The sequence below is a fragment of the Taudactylus pleione genome, unplaced genomic scaffold, assembly GCF_031769625.1.
Source record: "Taudactylus pleione unplaced genomic scaffold, aTauple2 ptg000376l, whole genome shotgun sequence".
In the NCBI taxonomy this organism is placed as follows: Eukaryota; Metazoa; Chordata; class Amphibia; order Anura; family Myobatrachidae; genus Taudactylus; species Taudactylus pleione.
The window spans coordinates 488399-506592 of record NW_028284777.1 but is presented as its reverse complement, the minus strand read 5'-3'; positions in this window follow the sequence as shown (position 1 = coordinate 506592).

The following is an 18194-nucleotide window of genomic DNA, read 5'->3' as shown; positions in this document are numbered from 1 at the left end:
GCGATATGCAACTTTACAGTGTCACAGCCGCTGACGCTGTAATGTAGCATTTTGCATGCAGATATATCCGCAGTCGCACACAGAACATAGGCATGCCACAGATCATTTTAATCAGCATAAGCTGGTTGTCCATTCTATTTTGCATCACTTTGCAATTAAGACACATTTTAAGGGGAAAAGTTACACGAAAAGACGCTCAGTTCTATTGTGTTGTGCCACAGTATAACACTACTAGAAGGACTGTTTAACGCGAGGGGAGACTAGGTGTATATGAACACATCTGTTGGTTGCCCATATATAGATATATAGATAGATATAGATAGACAGATAGGCAGACATTAGTTCTTTAGCACTTAAGACTCGTCTTTCGCTGTGTTGCTTGTTATCATGTCTCGCTTTGTATGTGTTGCTAGTTGTGTAAGCATGTGGTAGGGAGTATAGACTGTAAACTCCATTGGGGCAGGGACTGAAATTAATGGGCAAACATTTTTGTAAAGCACTGCGGAATGTATGTGCGCTATATATCAAACTGGTAATAAATAATAATAAATAATTAGATACAGATACGTCCACATACATCAGTCCTCAATGTGCTTTGAGATGTGTTACAAATAATGGGTGAGTACAATGTGACTCTGTAGCACAGAGCATCTTTCCAGGTGACTTTTTCCATTAATATGTGTCTTATTTGCAAAGCGATGTGAATAGGACGCAAAAGCAGCTTCTACTGATTAAAATGATTTACGGCATGCCTACTGTATAATCTGTGTGTGACTGAGCTGTATCTGCATGCAATATGCAACTTTACAGTGTCACAGCCGCTGACGCTGTAATGTAGCATTTTGCATGCAGATATATCCGCAGTCGCACACAGAACATAGGCATGCCACAGATCTTTTTAATCAGCATAAGCTGGTTGTCCATTCTATTTTGTATCACTTTGCAATTAAGACACATTTTAAGGGGAAAAGTTACACGAAAAGACGCTCAGTTCTACTGTGTTGTGCCACAGTATAACACTACTAGAAGGACTGTTTAACGCGAGGGGAGACTAGGTGTATATGAACACATCTGTTTGTTGCCCATATATAGATATATAGATAGATAGATATAGATAGATAGACAGATAAGCAGACACTAGTTCTTTAGCACTTATGACTCGTCTTTCGCTGTGTTGCTTGTTATCATGTCTCGCTTTGTATGTGTTGCTAGTTGTGTAAGAATGTGGTAGGGAGTATAGACTGCAAGCTCCATTGGGGCAGGGACTGAAATTAATGGCCAAACATTTTTTGTAAAGTGCTGAGGAATGTATGTACGCTATATAACAAACTGGTAATAAATAATAATAAATAATTAGATGCAGATACGTCCACATACATCAGTCCTCCATGTGCTTTGAGATGTGTTACAAATAATGGGTGAGTACAATGTGACTCTGTAGCACAGAGCATCTTTCCAGGTGACTTTTTCCATTAATATGTGTCTTATTTGCAAAGCGATGCGAATAGGACGCAAAAGCAGCTTCTACTGATTAAAATGATATTCGGCATGCCTATATTCTGTGTGTGTGACTGCGGCTGTAGGGAGACTAGGTGTATGTGAACACATCTGTAGATTGCCCATATATAGATAGATATAAAAATAGATAGATAGATAGAGATAGATAGATAGATTAGATAGAGATAGATGGATAAACAGATAGATACTTAGATAGATAGATAGATATAGAGATAGATCGATAGACAGACAGATAGATAGGCAGACACTATTTCTTTGGCACTTATGACTCGTCTGTCGCTGTGTTGCTAGTTATCATGTCTCGCTTTGTATGTGTTGCTAGTTGTGTAAGCATGTGGTAGGGAGTATAGACTGTAAACTCCATTGGGGCAGGGACTGAAATTAATGGCCAAACATTTTTTGTAAAGTGCTGAGGAATGTATGTGCGCTATATAACAAACTGGTAATAAATAATAATAAATAATTAGATACAGATACGTCCACATACATCAGTCCTCCATGTGCTTTGAGATGTGTTACAAATAATGGGTGAGTACAATGTGACTCTGTAGCACAGAGCATCTTTCCAGGTGACTTTTTCCATTAATATGTGTCTTATTTGCAAAGCGATGCGAATAGGACGCAAAAGCAGCTTCTACTGATTAAAATGATATATGGCATGCCTACTGTATAATCTGTGTTTGACTGAGCTGTATCTGCATGCGATATGCAACTTTACAGTGTCACAGCCGCTGACGCTGTAATGTAGCATTTTGCATGCAGATATATCCGCAGTCGCACACAGAACATAGGCATGCCACAGATCATTTTAATCAGCATAAGCTGGTTGTCCATTCTATTTTGCATCACTTTGCAATTAAGACACATTTTAAGGGGAAAAGTTACACGAAAAAACGCTCAGTTCTATTGTGTTGTGCCACAGTATAACACTACTAGAAGGACTGTTTAACGCGAGGGGAGACTAGGTGTATATGAACACATCTGTTGGTTGCCCATATATAGATATATAGATAGATATAGATAGACAGATAGGCAGACACTAGTTCTTTAGCACTTAAGACTCGTCTTTCGCTGTGTTGCTTGTTATCATGTCTCGCTTTGTATGTGTTGCTAGTTGTGTAAGCATGTGGTAGGGAGTATAGACTGTAAACTCCATTGGGGCAGGGACTGAAATTAATGGGCAAACATTTTTGTAAAGCACTGCGGAATGTATGTGCGCTATATATCAAACTGGTAATAAATAATAATAAATAATTAGATACAGATACGTCCACATACATCAGTCCTCAATGTGCTTTGAGATGTGTTACAAATAATGGGTGAGTACAATGTGACTCTGTAGCACAGAGCATCTTTCCAGGTGACTTTTTCCATTAATATGTGTCTTATTTGCAAAGCGATGCGAATAGGACGCAAAAGCAGCTTCTACTGATTAAAATGATATACGGCATGCCTACTGTATAATCTGTGTGTGACTGAGCTGTATCTGCATGCAATATGCAACTTTACAGTATCACAGCCGCTGACGCTGTAATGTAGCATTTTGCATGCAGATATATCCGCAGTCGCACACAGAACATAGGCATGCCACAGATCTTTTTAATCAGCATAAGCTGGTTGTCCATTCTATTTTGTATCACTTTGCAATTAAGACACATTTTAAGGGGAAAAGTTACACGAAAAGACGCTCAGTTCTACTGTGTTGTGCCACAGTATAACACTACTAGAAGGACTGTTTAACGCGAGGGGAGACTAGGTGTACATGAACACATCTGTTGGTTGCCCATATATAGATATATAGATAGATATAGATAGATAGACAGATAGGCAGACATTAGTTCTTTAGCACTTAAGACTCGTCTTTCGCTGTGTTGCTTGTTATCATGTCTCGCTTTGTATGTGTTGCTAGTTGTGTAAGCATGTGGTAGGGAGTATAGACTGTAAACTCCATTGGGGCAGGGACTGAAATTAATGGGCAAACATTTTTGTAAAGCGCTGCGGAATGTATGTGCGCTATATATCAAACTGGTAATAAATAATAATAAATAATTAGATACAGATACGTCCACATACATCAGTCCTCAATGTGCTTTGAGATGTGTTACAAATAATGGGTGAGTAGAATGTGACTCTGCAGCACAGAGCATCTTTCCAGGTGACTTTTTCCATTAATATGTGTCTTAGTTGCAAAGCGATGCGAATAGGACGCAAAAGCAGCTTCTACTGATTAAAATGATATACGGCATGCCTACTGTATAATCTGTGTGTGACTGAGCTGTATCTGCATGCGATATGCAACTTTACAGTGTCACAGCCGCTGACGCTGTAATGTAGCATTTTGCATGCAGATATATCCGCAGTCGCACACAGAACATAGGCATGCCACAGATCATTTTAATCAGCATAAGCTGGTTGTCCATTCTATTTTGCATCACTTTGCAATTAAGACACATTTTAAGGGGAAAAGTTACACGAAAAGACGCTCAGTTCTATTGTGTTGTGCCACAGTATAACACTACTAGAAGGACTGTTTAACGCGAGGGGAGACTAGGTGTATATGAACACATCTGTTGGTTGCCCATATATAGATATATAGATAGATATAGATAGACAGATAGGCAGACATTAGTTCTTTAGCACTTAAGACTCGTCTTTCGCTGTGTTGCTTGTTATCATGTCTCGCTTTGTATGTGTTGCTAGTTGTGTAAGCATGTGGTAGGGAGTATAGACTGTAAACTCCATTGGGGCAGGGACTGAAATTAATGGGCAAACATTTTTGTAAAGCACTGCGGAATGTATGTGCGCTATATATCAAACTGGTAATAAATAATAATAAATAATTAGATACAGATACGTCCACATACATCAGTCCTCAATGTGCTTTGAGATGTGTTACAAATAATGGGTGAGTACAATGTGACTCTGTAGCACAGAGCATCTTTCCAGGTGACTTTTTCCATTAATATGTGTCTTATTTGCAAAGCGATGCGAATAGGACGCAAAAGCAACTTCTACTGATTAAAATGATATATGGCATGCCTAATGTATAATCTGTGTGCGACTGAGCTGTATCTGCATGCGATATGCAACTTTACAGTGTCACAGCCGCTGACGCTGTAATGTAGCATTTTGCATGCAGATATATCCGCAGTCGCACACAGAATATAGGCATGCCACAGATCATTTTAATCAGCATAAGCTGGTTGTCCATTCTATTTTGCATCACTTTGCAATTAAGACACATTTTAAGGGGAAAAGTTACATGAAAAGACTCTCAGTTCTACTGTGTTGTGCCACAGTATAACACTACTAGAAGGACTGTTTAACGCGAGGGGAGACTAGGTGTATATGAACACATCTGTTGGTTGCCCATATATAGATATATAGATAGATATAGATAGATAGACAGATAGGCAGACATTAGTTCTTTAGCACTTAAGACTCGTCTTTCGCTGTGTTGCTTGTTATCATGTCTCGCTTTGTATGTGTTGCTAGTTGTGTAAGCATGTGGTAGGGAGTATAGACTGTAAACTCCATTGGGGCAGGGACTGAAATTAATGGGCAAACATTTTTGTAAAGCGCTGCGGAATGTATGTGCGCTATATATCAAACTGGTAATAAATAATAATAAATAATTAGATACAGATACGTCCACATACATCAGTCCTCAATGTGCTTTGAGATGTGTTACAAATAATGGGTGAGTAGAATGTGACTCTGCAGCACAGAGCATCTTTCCAGGTGACTTTTTCTATTAATATGTGTCTTAGTTGCAAAGCGATGCGAATAGGACGCAAAAGCAGCTTCTACTGATTAAAATGATATACGGCATGCCTACTGTATAATCTGTGTGTGACTGAGCTGTATCTGCATGCGATATGCAACTTTACAGTGTCACAGCCGCTGACGCTGTAATGTAGCATTTTGCATGCAGATATATCCGCAGTCGCACACAGAACATAGGCATGCCACAGATCATTTTAATCAGCATAAGCTGGTTGTCCATTCTATTTTGCATCACTTTGCAATTAAGACACATTTTAAGGGGAAAAGTTACACGAAAAGACGCTCAGTTCTATTGTGTTGTGCCACAGTATAACACTACTAGAAGGACTGTTTAACGCGAGGGGAGACTAGGTGTATATGAACACATCTGTTGGTTGCCCATATATAGATATATAGATAGATATAGATAGACAGATAGGCAGACATTAGTTCTTTAGCACTTAAGACTCGTCTTTCGCTGTGTTGCTTGTTATCATGTCTCGCTTTGTATGTGTTGCTAGTTGTGTAAGCATGTGGTAGGGAGTATAGACTGTAAACTCCATTGGGGCAGGGACTGAAATTAATGGGCAAACATTTTTGTAAAGCACTGCGGAATGTATGTGCGCTATATATCAAACTGGTAATAAATAATAATAAATAATTAGATACAGATACGTCCACATACATCAGTCCTCAATGTGCTTTGAGATGTGTTACAAATAATGGGTGAGTACAATGTGACTCTGTAGCACAGAGCATCTTTCCAGGTGACTTTTTCCATTAATATGTGTCTTATTTGCAAAGCGATGCGAATAGGACGCAAAAGCAACTTCTACTGATTAAAATGATATATGGCATGCCTAATGTATAATCTGTGTGCGACTGAGCTGTATCTGCATGCGATATGCAACTTTACAGTGTCACAGCCGCTGACGCTGTAATGTAGCATTTTGCATGCAGATATATCCGCAGTCGCACACAGAACATAGGCATGCCACAGATCATTTTAATCAGCATAAGCTGGTTGTCCATTCTATTTTGCATCACTTTGCAATTAAGACACATTTTAAGGGGAAAAGTTACATGAAAAGACTCTCAGTTCTACTGTGTTGTGCCACAGTATAACACTACTAGAAGGACTGTTTAACGCGAGGGGAGACTAGGTGTATATGAACACATCTGTTGGTTGCCCATATATAGATATATAGATAGATATAGATAGATAGACAGATAGGCAGACATTAGTTCTTTAGCACTTAAGACTCGTCTTTCGCTGTGTTGCTTGTTATCATGTCTCGCTTTGTATGTGTTGCTAGTTGTGTAAGCATGTGGTAGGGAGTATAGACTGTAAACTCCATTGGGGCAGGGACTGAAATTAATGGGCAAACATTTTTGTAAAGCGCTGCGGAATGTATGTGCGCTATATATTAAACTGGTAATAAATAATAATAAATAATTAGATACAGATAAGTCCACATACATCAGTCCTCAATGTGCTTTGAGATGTGTTACAAATAATGGGTGAGTAGAATGTGACTCTGCAGCACAGAGCATCTTTCCAGGTGACTTTTTCCATTAATATGTGTCTTAGTTGCAAAGCGATGCGAATAGGACGCAAAAGCCGCTTCTACTGATTAAAATGATATACGGCATGCCTACTGTATAATCTGTGTGTGACTGAGCTGTATCAGGCTGCGATATTCAACTTTACAGTGTCACAGCCGCTGACACTGTAATGTAGCATTTTGCATGCAGATATATCCGCAGTCGAACACAGAACATAGGCATGCCACAGATCATTTTAATCAGCATAAACTGCTTGTCCATTCTATTTTGCATCACTTTGCAATTAAGACACATTTTAAGGGGAAAAGTTACACGAAAAGTCGCTCAGTTCTATTGTGTCGTGCCACAGTATAACACTACTAGAAAGGCTGTTTAACGCGAGGGGAGAGTAGGTGTATGTGAACACATCTGTTGGTTGCCCATATATAGATAGATAGATATAGATAGATAGAGAGATATAGTCCAAATTCACCCTACCAAGAAGGACAGGCCCAACTGAGATATATTTGCATGTATAGTGTATAGCAAGAACATGTTATCGCGCCTCCCAATCTTTTTTTCCAGATGGGTCTTTTCCATGAATCAAATTGTGAGGTCAGCATCTAAGCAAACTACAACGCTGGACTTTTGTGAGGTCTCCTTGAATCCAGACTTCTACTCATGGCAACGGTCAAAGAGGAACCAACGGAAGAGGAGACCCAGAACAGGTAATTAATGTTTATTAATTACCGGTAATTCTCAGGCTAGACTGGTTCTAGTCCTGCAGAGGCACGATGATATGTTCCCGCTATACATTGATACTTAAAAAAATGTCTAAATGCATGGACTCTTCTACTTATGCGACACTGTGATTTTTTAGTGTCAGATATACAGTAATTCTGTTTATCTCAGGGTGCAGTATATCTCAGCTGTTCACTCTCCCTGTTTTACTCCATAAATCACACTTTTTAGTCAAAATCCCCAACAGCATTACACTCACCTTCCCAACCAAGAATCTTGAGGGTGGTTTTTCAAACACCTGGGCTTAATGTTGGGAAAATGTGAATCTTTTGATTAGAAGATTTGCCTCCAATGTCTAATATTTAAAGATAGATCATAGATAGATAGGTAGATTGATCATTGATAAATAGACACTAGTTAGATACAGATGTGTCTGCATACATCTATCCTCCATGCGCTATAAGACATGTTACAAATAACGAGTGAGCGCCATGTGACTCTGTATTACAGAGCATCTTTCCATGCGACTTTTGCCCTTAAAATGTGTCTTTATTTGCAAAGCGATGTGATTAGGATGCAAAAGCAGCTTCTACTGATTAAAATGATATTCGGCATGCCTATATTCTGTGTGTGTGACTGCGGCTGTAGGGAGACTAGGTGTATGTGAACACATCTGTAGATTGCCCATATATAGATAGATATAAAAATAGATAGATAGATAGAGATAGATAGATAGATTAGATAGAGATAGATGGATAAACAGATAGATAGATAGATAGATAGATATAGAGATAGATCGATAGACAGACAGATAGATAGGCAGACACTATTTCTTTGGCACTTATGACTCGTCTGTCGCTGTGTTGCTAGTTATCATGTCTCGCTTTGTATGTGTTGCTAGTTGTGTAAGCATGTGGTAGGGAGTATAGACTGTAAACTCCATTGGGGCAGGGACTGAAATTAATGGCCAAACATTTTTTGTAAAGTGCTGAGGAATGTATGTGCGCTATATAACAAACTGGTAATAAATAATAATAAATAATTAGATACAGATACGTCCACATACATCAGTCCTCCATGTGCTTTGAGATGTGTTACAAATAATGGGTGAGTACAATGTGACTCTGTAGCACAGAGCATCTTTCCAGGTGACTTTTTCCATTAATATGTGTCTTATTTGCAAAGCGATGCGAATAGGACGCAAAAGCAGCTTCTACTGATTAAAATGATATATGGCATGCCTACTGTATAATCTGTGTGCGACTGAGCTGTATCTGCATGCGATATGCAACTTTACAGTGTCACAGCCGCTGACGCTGTAATGTAGCATTTTGCATGCAGATATATCCGCAGTCGCACACAGAACATAGGCATGCCACAGATCATTTTAATCAGCATAAGCTGGTTGTCCATTCTATTTTGCATCACTTTGCAATTAAGACACATTTTAAGGGGAAAAGTTACATGAAAAGACGCTCAGTTCTACTGTGTTGTGCCACAGTATAACACTACTAGAAGGACTGTTTAACGCGAGGGGAGACTAGGTGTATATGAACACATCTGTTGGTTGCCCATATATAGATATATAGATAGATATAGATAGATAGACAGATAGGCAGACATTAGTTCTTTAGCACTTAAGACTCGTCTTTCGCTGTGTTGCTTGTTATCATGTCTCGCTTTGTATGTGTTGCTAGTTGTGTAAGCATGTGGTAGGGAGTATAGACTGTAAACTCCATTGGGGCAGGGACTGAAATTAATGGGCAAACATTTTTGTAAAGCGCTGCGGAATGTATGTGCGCTATATATCAAACTGGTAATAAATAATAATAAATAATTAGATACAGATACGTCCACATACATCAGTCCTCAATGTGCTTTGAGATGTGTTACAAATAATGGGTGAGTAGAATGTGACTCTGCAGCACAGAGCATCTTTCCAGGTGACTTTTTCCATTAATATGTGTCTTAGTTGCAAAGCGATGCGAATAGGACGCAAAAGCAGCTTCTACTGATTAAAATGATATATGGCATGCCTACTGTATAATCTGTGTGTGACTGAGCTGTATCAGGCTGCGATATTCAACTTTACAGTGTCACAGCCGCTGACGCTGTAATGTAGCATTTTGCATGCAGATATATCCGCAGTCGCACACAGAACATAGGCATGCCACAGATCTTTTTAATCAGCATAAGCTGGTTGTCCATTCTATTTTGTATCACTTTGCAATTAAGACACATTTTAAGGGGAAAAGTTACACGAAAAGACGCTCAGTTCTACTGTGTTGTGCCACAGTATAACACTACTAGAAGGACTGTTTAACGCGAGGGGAGACTAGGTGTATATGAACACATCTGTTTGTTGCCCATATATAGATATATAGATAGATAGATATAGATAGATAGACAGATAAGCAGACACTAGTTCTTTAGCACTTATGACTCGTCTTTCGCTGTGTTGCTTGTTATCATGTCTCGCTTTGTATGTGTTGCTAGTTGTGTAAGAATGTGGTAGGGAGTATAGACTGCAAGCTCCATTGGGGCAGGGACTGAAATTAATGGCCAAACATTTTTTGTAAAGTGCTGAGGAATGTATGTACGCTATATAACAAACTGGTAATAAATAATAATAAATAATTAGATGCAGATACGTCCACATACATCAGTCCTCCATGTGCTTTGAGATGTGTTACAAATAATGGGTGAGTACAATGTGACTCTGTAGCACAGAGCATCTTTCCAGGTGACTTTTTCCATTAATATGTGTCTTATTTGCAAAGCGATGCGAATAGGACGCAAAAGCAGCTTCTACTGATTAAAATGATATTCGGCATGCCTATATTCTGTGTGTGTGACTGCGGCTGTAGGGAGACTAGGTGTATGTGAACACATCTGTAGATTGCCCATATATAGATAGATATAAAAATAGATAGATAGATAGAGATAGATAGATAGATTAGATAGAGATAGATGGATAAACAGATAGATACTTAGATAGATAGATAGATATAGAGATAGATCGATAGACAGACAGATAGATAGGCAGACACTATTTCTTTGGCACTTATGACTCGTCTGTCGCTGTGTTGCTAGTTATCATGTCTCGCTTTGTATGTGTTGCTAGTTGTGTAAGCATGTGGTAGGGAGTATAGACTGTAAACTCCATTGGGGCAGGGACTGAAATTAATGGCCAAACATTTTTTGTAAAGTGCTGAGGAATGTATGTGCGCTATATAACAAACTGGTAATAAATAATAATAAATAATTAGATACAGATACGTCCACATACATCAGTCCTCCATGTGCTTTGAGATGTGTTACAAATAATGGGTGAGTACAATGTGACTCTGTAGCACAGAGCATCTTTCCAGGTGACTTTTTCCATTAATATGTGTCTTATTTGCAAAGCGATTCGAATAGGACGCAAAAGCAGCTTCTACTGATTAAAATGATATATGGCATGCCTACTGTATAATCTGTGTTTGACTGAGCTGTATCTGCATGCGATATGCAACTTTACAGTGTCACAGCCGCTGACGCTGTAATGTAGCATTTTGCATGCAGATATATCCGCAGTCGCACACAGAACATAGGCATGCCACAGATCATTTTAATCAGCATAAGCTGGTTGTCCATTCTATTTTGCATCACTTTGCAATTAAGACACATTTTAAGGGGAAAAGTTACACGAAAAAACGCTCAGTTCTATTGTGTTGTGCCACAGTATAACACTACTAGAAGGACTGTTTAACGCGAGGGGAGACTAGGTGTATATGAACACATCTGTTGGTTGCCCATATATAGATATATAGATAGATATAGATAGACAGATAGGCAGACATTAGTTCTTTAGCACTTAAGACTCGTCTTTCGCTGTGTTGCTTGTTATCATGTCTCGCTTTGTATGTGTTGCTAGTTGTGTAAGCATGTGGTAGGGAGTATAGACTGTAAACTCCATTGGGGCAGGGACTGAAATTAATGGGCAAACATTTTTGTAAAGCACTGCGGAATGTATGTGCGCTATATATCAAACTGGTAATAAATAATAATAAATAATTAGATACAGATACGTCCACATACATCAGTCCTCAATGTGCTTTGAGATGTGTTACAAATAATGGGTGAGTACAATGTGACTCTGTAGCACAGAGCATCTTTCCAGGTGACTTTTTCAATTAATATGTGTCTTATTTGCAAAGCGATGCGAATAGGACGCAAAAGCAGCTTCTACTGATTAAAATGATATACGGCATGCCTACTGTATAATCTGTGTGTGACTGAGCTGTATCTGCATGCAATATGCAACTTTACAGTGTCACAGCCGCTGACGCTGTAATGTAGCATTTTGCATGCAGATATATCCGCAGTCGCACACAGAACATAGGCATGCCACAGATCTTTTTAATCAGCATAAGCTGGTTGTCCATTCTATTTTGTATCACTTTGCAATTAAGACACATTTTAAGGGGAAAAGTTACACGAAAAGACGCTCAGTTCTACTGTGTTGTGCCACAGTATAACACTACTAGAAGGACTGTTTAACGCGAGGGGAGACTAGGTGTATATGAACACATCTGTTTGTTGCCCATATATAGATATATAGATAGATAGATATAGATAGATAGACAGATAGGCAGACACTAGTTCTTTAGCACTTATGACTCGTCTTTCGCTGTGTTGCTTGTTATCATGTCTCGCTTTGTATGTGTTGCTAGTTGTGTAAGAATGTGGTAGGGAGTATAGACTGCAAGCTCCATTGGGGCAGGGAGTGAAATTAATGGCCAAACATTTTTTGTAAAGTGCTGAGGAATGTATGTACGCTATATAACAAACTGGTAATAAATAATAATAAATAATTAGATGCAGATACGTCCACATACATCAGTCCTCCATGTGCTTTGAGATGTGTTACAAATAATGGGTGAGTACAATGTGACTCTGTAGCACAGAGCATCTTTCCAGGTGACTTTTTCCATTAATATGTGTCTTATTTGCAAAGCGATGCGAATAGGACGCAAAAGCAACTTCTACTGATTAAAATGATATATGGCATGCCTAATGTATAATCTGTGTGCGACTGAGCTGTATCTGCATGCGATATGCAACTTTACAGTGTCACAGCCGCTGACGCTGTAATGTAGCATTTTGCATGCAGATATATCCGCAGTCGCACACAGAACATAGGCATGCCACAGATCATTTTAATCAGCATAAGCTGGTTGTCCATTCTATTTTGCATCACTTTGCAATTAAGACACATTTTAAGGGGAAAAGTTACATGAAAAGACGCTCAGTTCTACTGTGTTGTGCCACAGTATAACACTACTAGAAAGACTGTTTAACGCGAGGGGAGACTAGGTGTATATGAACACATCTGTTGGTTGCCCATATATAGATATATAGATAGATATAGATAGATAGACAGATAGGCAGACATTAGTTCTTTAGCACTTAAGACTCGTCTTTCGCTGTGTTGCTTGTTATCATGTCTCGCTTTGTATGTGTTGCTAGTTGTGTAAGCATGTGGTAGGGAGTATAGACTGTAAACTCCATTGGGGCAGGGACTGAAATTAATGGGCAAACATTTTTGTAAAGCGCTGCGGAATGTATGTGCGCTATATATCAAACTGGTAATAAATAATAATAAATAATTAGATACAGATACGTCCACATACATCAGTCCTCAATGTGCTTTGAGATGTGTTACAAATAATGGGTGAGTAGAATGTGACTCTGCAGCACAGAGCATCTTTCCAGGTGACTTTTTCCATTAATATGTGTCTTAGTTGCAAAGCGATGCGAATAGGACGCAAAAGCAGCTTCTACTGATTAAAATGATATACGGCATGCCTACTGTATAATCTGGGTGTGACTGAGCTGTATCTGCATGCGATATGCAACTTTACAGTGTCACAGCCGCTGACGCTGTAATGTAGCATTTTGCATGCAGATATATCCGCAGTCGCACACAGAACATAGGCATGCCACAGATCATTTTAATCAGCATAAGCTGGTTGTCCATTCTATTTTGCATCACTTTGCAATTAAGACACATTTTAAGGGGAAAAGTTACACGAAAAGACGCTCAGTTCTATTGTGTTGTGCCACAGTATAACACTACTAGAAGGACTGTTTAACGCGAGGGGAGACTAGGTGTATATGAACACATCTGTTGGTTGCCCATATATAGATATATAGATAGATATAGATAGACAGATAGGCAGACATTAGTTCTTTAGCACTTAAGACTCGTCTTTCGCTGTGTTGCTTGTTATCATGTCTCGCTTTGTATGTGTTGCTAGTTGTGTAAGCATGTGGTAGGGAGTATAGACTGTAAACTCCATTGGGGCAGGGACTGAAATTAATGGGCAAACATTTTTGTAAAGCACTGCGGAATGTATGTGCGCTATATATCAAACTGGTAATAAATAATAATAAATAATTAGATACAGATACGTCCACATACATCAGTCCTCAATGTGCTTTGAGATGTGTTACAAATAATGGGTGAGTACAATGTGACTCTGTAGCACAGAGCATCTTTCCAGGTGACTTTTTCCATTAATATGTGTCTTATTTGCAAAGCGATGCGAATAGGACGCAAAAGCAACTTCTACTGATTAAAATGATATATGGCATGCCTAATGTATAATCTGTGTGCGACTGAGCTGTATCTGCATGCGATATGCAACTTTACAGTGTCACAGCCGCTGACGCTGTAATGTAGCATTTTGCATGCAGATATATCCGCAGTCGCACACAGAACATAGGCATGCCACAGATCATTTTAATCAGCATAAGCTGGTTGTCCATTCTATTTTGCATCACTTTGCAATTAAGACACATTTTAAGGGGAAAAGTTACATGAAAAGACTCTCAGTTCTACTGTGTTGTGCCACAGTATAACACTACTAGAAGGACTGTTTAACGCGAGGGGAGACTAGGTGTATATGAACACATCTGTTGGTTGCCCATATATAGATATATAGATAGATATAGATAGATAGACAGATAGGCAGACATTAGTTCTTTAGCACTTAAGACTCGTCTTTCGCTGTGTTGCTTGTTATCATGTCTCGCTTTGTATGTGTTGCTAGTTGTGTAAGCATGTGGTAGGGAGTATAGACTGTAAACTCCATTGGGGCAGGGACTGAAATTAATGGGCAAACATTTTTGTAAAGCGCTGCGGAATGTATGTGCGCTATATATTAAACTGGTAATAAATAATAATAAATAATTAGATACAGATAAGTCCACATACATCAGTCCTCAATGTGCTTTGAGATGTGTTACAAATAATGGGTGAGTAGAATGTGACTCTGCAGCACAGAGCATCTTTCCAGGTGACTTTTTCCATTAATATGTGTCTTAGTTGCAAAGCGATGCGAATAGGACGCAAAAGCAGCTTCTACTGATTAAAATGATATACGGCATGCCTACTGTATAATCTGTGTGTGACTGAGCTGTATCAGGCTGCGATATTCAACTTTACAGTGTCACAGCCGCTGACACTGTAATGTAGCATTTTGCATGCAGATATATCCGCAGTCGAACACAGAACATAGGCATGCCACAGATCATTTTAATCAGCATAAACTGCTTGTCCATTCTATTTTGCATCACTTTGCAATTAAGACACATTTTAAGGGGAAAAGTTACACGAAAAGTCGCTCAGTTCTATTGTGTCGTGCCACAGTATAACACTGCTAGAAAGGCTGTTTAACGCGAGGGGAGAGTAGGTGTATGTGAACACATCTGTTGGTTGCCCATATATAGATAGATAGATATAGATAGATAGAGAGATATAGTCCAAATTCACCCTACCAAGAAGGACAGGCCCAACTGAGATATATTTGCATGTATAGTGTATAGCAAGAACATGTTATCGCGCCTCCCAATCTTTTTTTCCAGATGGGTCTTTTCCATGAATCAAATTGTGAGGTCAGCATCTAAGCAAACTACAACGCTGGACTTTTGTGAGGTCTCCTTGAATCCAGACTTCTACTCATGGCAACGGTCAAAGAGGAACCAACGGAAGAGGAGACCCAGAACAGGTAATTAATGTTTATTAATTACCGGTAATTCTCAGGCTAGACTGGTTCTAGTCCTGCAGAGGCACGATGATATGTTCCCGCTATACATTGATACTTAAAAAAATGTCTAAATGCATGGACTCTTCTACTTATGCGACACTGTGATTTTTTAGTGTCAGATATACAGTAATTCTGTTTATCTCAGGGTGCAGTATATCTCAGCTGTTCACTCTCCCTGTTTTACTCCATAAATCACACTTTTTAGTCAAAATCCCCAACAGCATTACACTCACCTTCCCAACCAAGAATCTTGAGGGTGGTTTTTCAAACACCTGGGCTTAATGTTGGGAAAATGTGAATCTTTTGATTAGAAGATTTGCCTCCAATGTCTAATATTTAAAGATAGATCATAGATAGATAGGTAGATTGATCATTGATAAATAGACACTAGTTAGATACAGATGTGTCTGCATACATCTATCCTCCATGCGCTATAAGACATGTTACAAATAACGAGTGAGCGCCATGTGACTCTGTATTACAGAGCATCTTTCCATGCGACTTTTGCCCTTAAAATGTGTCTTTATTTGCAAAGCGATGTGATTAGGATGCAAAAGCAGCTTCTACTGATTAAAATGATATTCGGCATGCCTATATTCTGTGTGTGTGACTGCGGCTGTAGGGAGACTAGGTGTATGTGAACACATCTGTAGATTGCCCATATATAGATAGATATAAAAATAGATAGATAGATAGAGATAGATAGATAGATTAGATAGAGATAGATGGATAAACAGATAGATAGATAGATAGATAGATATAGAGATAGATCGATAGACAGACAGATAGATAGGCAGACACTATTTCTTTGGCACTTATGACTCGTCTGTCGCTGTGTTGCTAGTTATCATGTCTCGCTTTGTATGTGTTGCTAGTTGTGTAAGCATGTGGTAGGGAGTATAGACTGTAAACTCCATTGGGGCAGGGACTGAAATTAATGGCCAAACATTTTTTGTAAAGTGCTGAGGAATGTATGTGCGCTATATAACAAACTGGTAATAAATAATAATAAATAATTAGATACAGATATGTCCACATACATCAGTCCTCCATGTGCTTTGAGATGTGTTACAAATAATGGGTGAGTACAATGTGACTCTGTAGCACAGAGCATCTTTCCAGGTGACTTTTTCCATTAATATGTGTCTTATTTGCAAAGCGATGCGAATAGGACGCAAAAGCAGCTTCTACTGATTAAAATGATATATGGCATGCCTACTGTATAATCTGTGTGCGACTGAGCTGTATCTGCATGCGATATGCAACTTTACAGTGTCACAGCCGCTGACGCTGTAATGTAGCATTTTGCATGCAGATATATCCGCAGTCGCACACAGAACATAGGCATGCCACAGATCATTTTAATCAGCATAAGCTGGTTGTCCATTCTATTTTGCATCACTTTGCAATTAAGACACATTTTAAGGGGAAAAGTTACATGAAAAGACGCTCAGTTCTACTGTGTTGTGCCACAGTATAACACTACTAGAAGGACTGTTTAACGCGAGGGGAGACTAGGTGTATATGAACACATCTGTTGGTTGCCCATATATAGATATATAGATAGATATAGATAGATAGACAGATAGGCAGACATTAGTTCTTTAGCACTTAAGACTCGTCTTTCGCTGTGTTGCTTGTTATCATGTCTCGCTTTGTATGTGTTGCTAGTTGTGTAAGCATGTGGTAGGGAGTATAGACTGTAAACTCCATTGGGGCAGGGACTGAAATTAATGGGCAAACATTTTTGTAAAGCGCTGCGGAATGTATGTGCGCTATATATCAAACTGGTAATAAATAATAATAAATAATTAGATACAGATACGTCCACATACATCAGTCCTCAATGTGCTTTGAGATGTGTTACAAATAATGGGTGAGTAGAATGTGACTCTGCAGCACAGAGCATCTTTCCAGGTGACTTTTTCCATTAATATGTGTCTTAGTTGCAAAGCGATGCGAATAGGACGCAAAAGCAGCTTCTACTGATTAAAATGATATATGGCATGCCTACTGTATAATCTGTGTGCGACTGAGCTGTATCTGCATGCGATATGCAACTTTACAGTGTCACAGCCGCTGACGCTGTAATGTAGCATTTTGCATGCAGATATATCCGCAGTCGCACACAGAACATAGGCATGCCACAGATCTTTTTAATCAGCATAAGCTGGTTGTCCATTCTATTTTGCATCACTTTGCAATTAAGACACATTTTAAGGGGAAAAGTTACATGAAAAGACGCTCAGTTCTACTGTGTTGTGCCACAGTATAACACTACTAGAAGGACTGTTTAACGCGAGGGGAGACTAGGTGTATATGAACACATCTGTTGGTTGCCCATATATAGATATATAGATAGATATAGATAGATAGACAGATAGGCAGACATTAGTTCTTTAGCACTTAAGACTCGTCTTTCGCTGTGTTGCTTGTTATCATGTCTCGCTTTGTATGTGTTGCTAGTTGTGTAAGCATGTGGTAGGGAGTATAGACTGTAAACTCCATTGGGGCAGGGACTGAAATTAATGG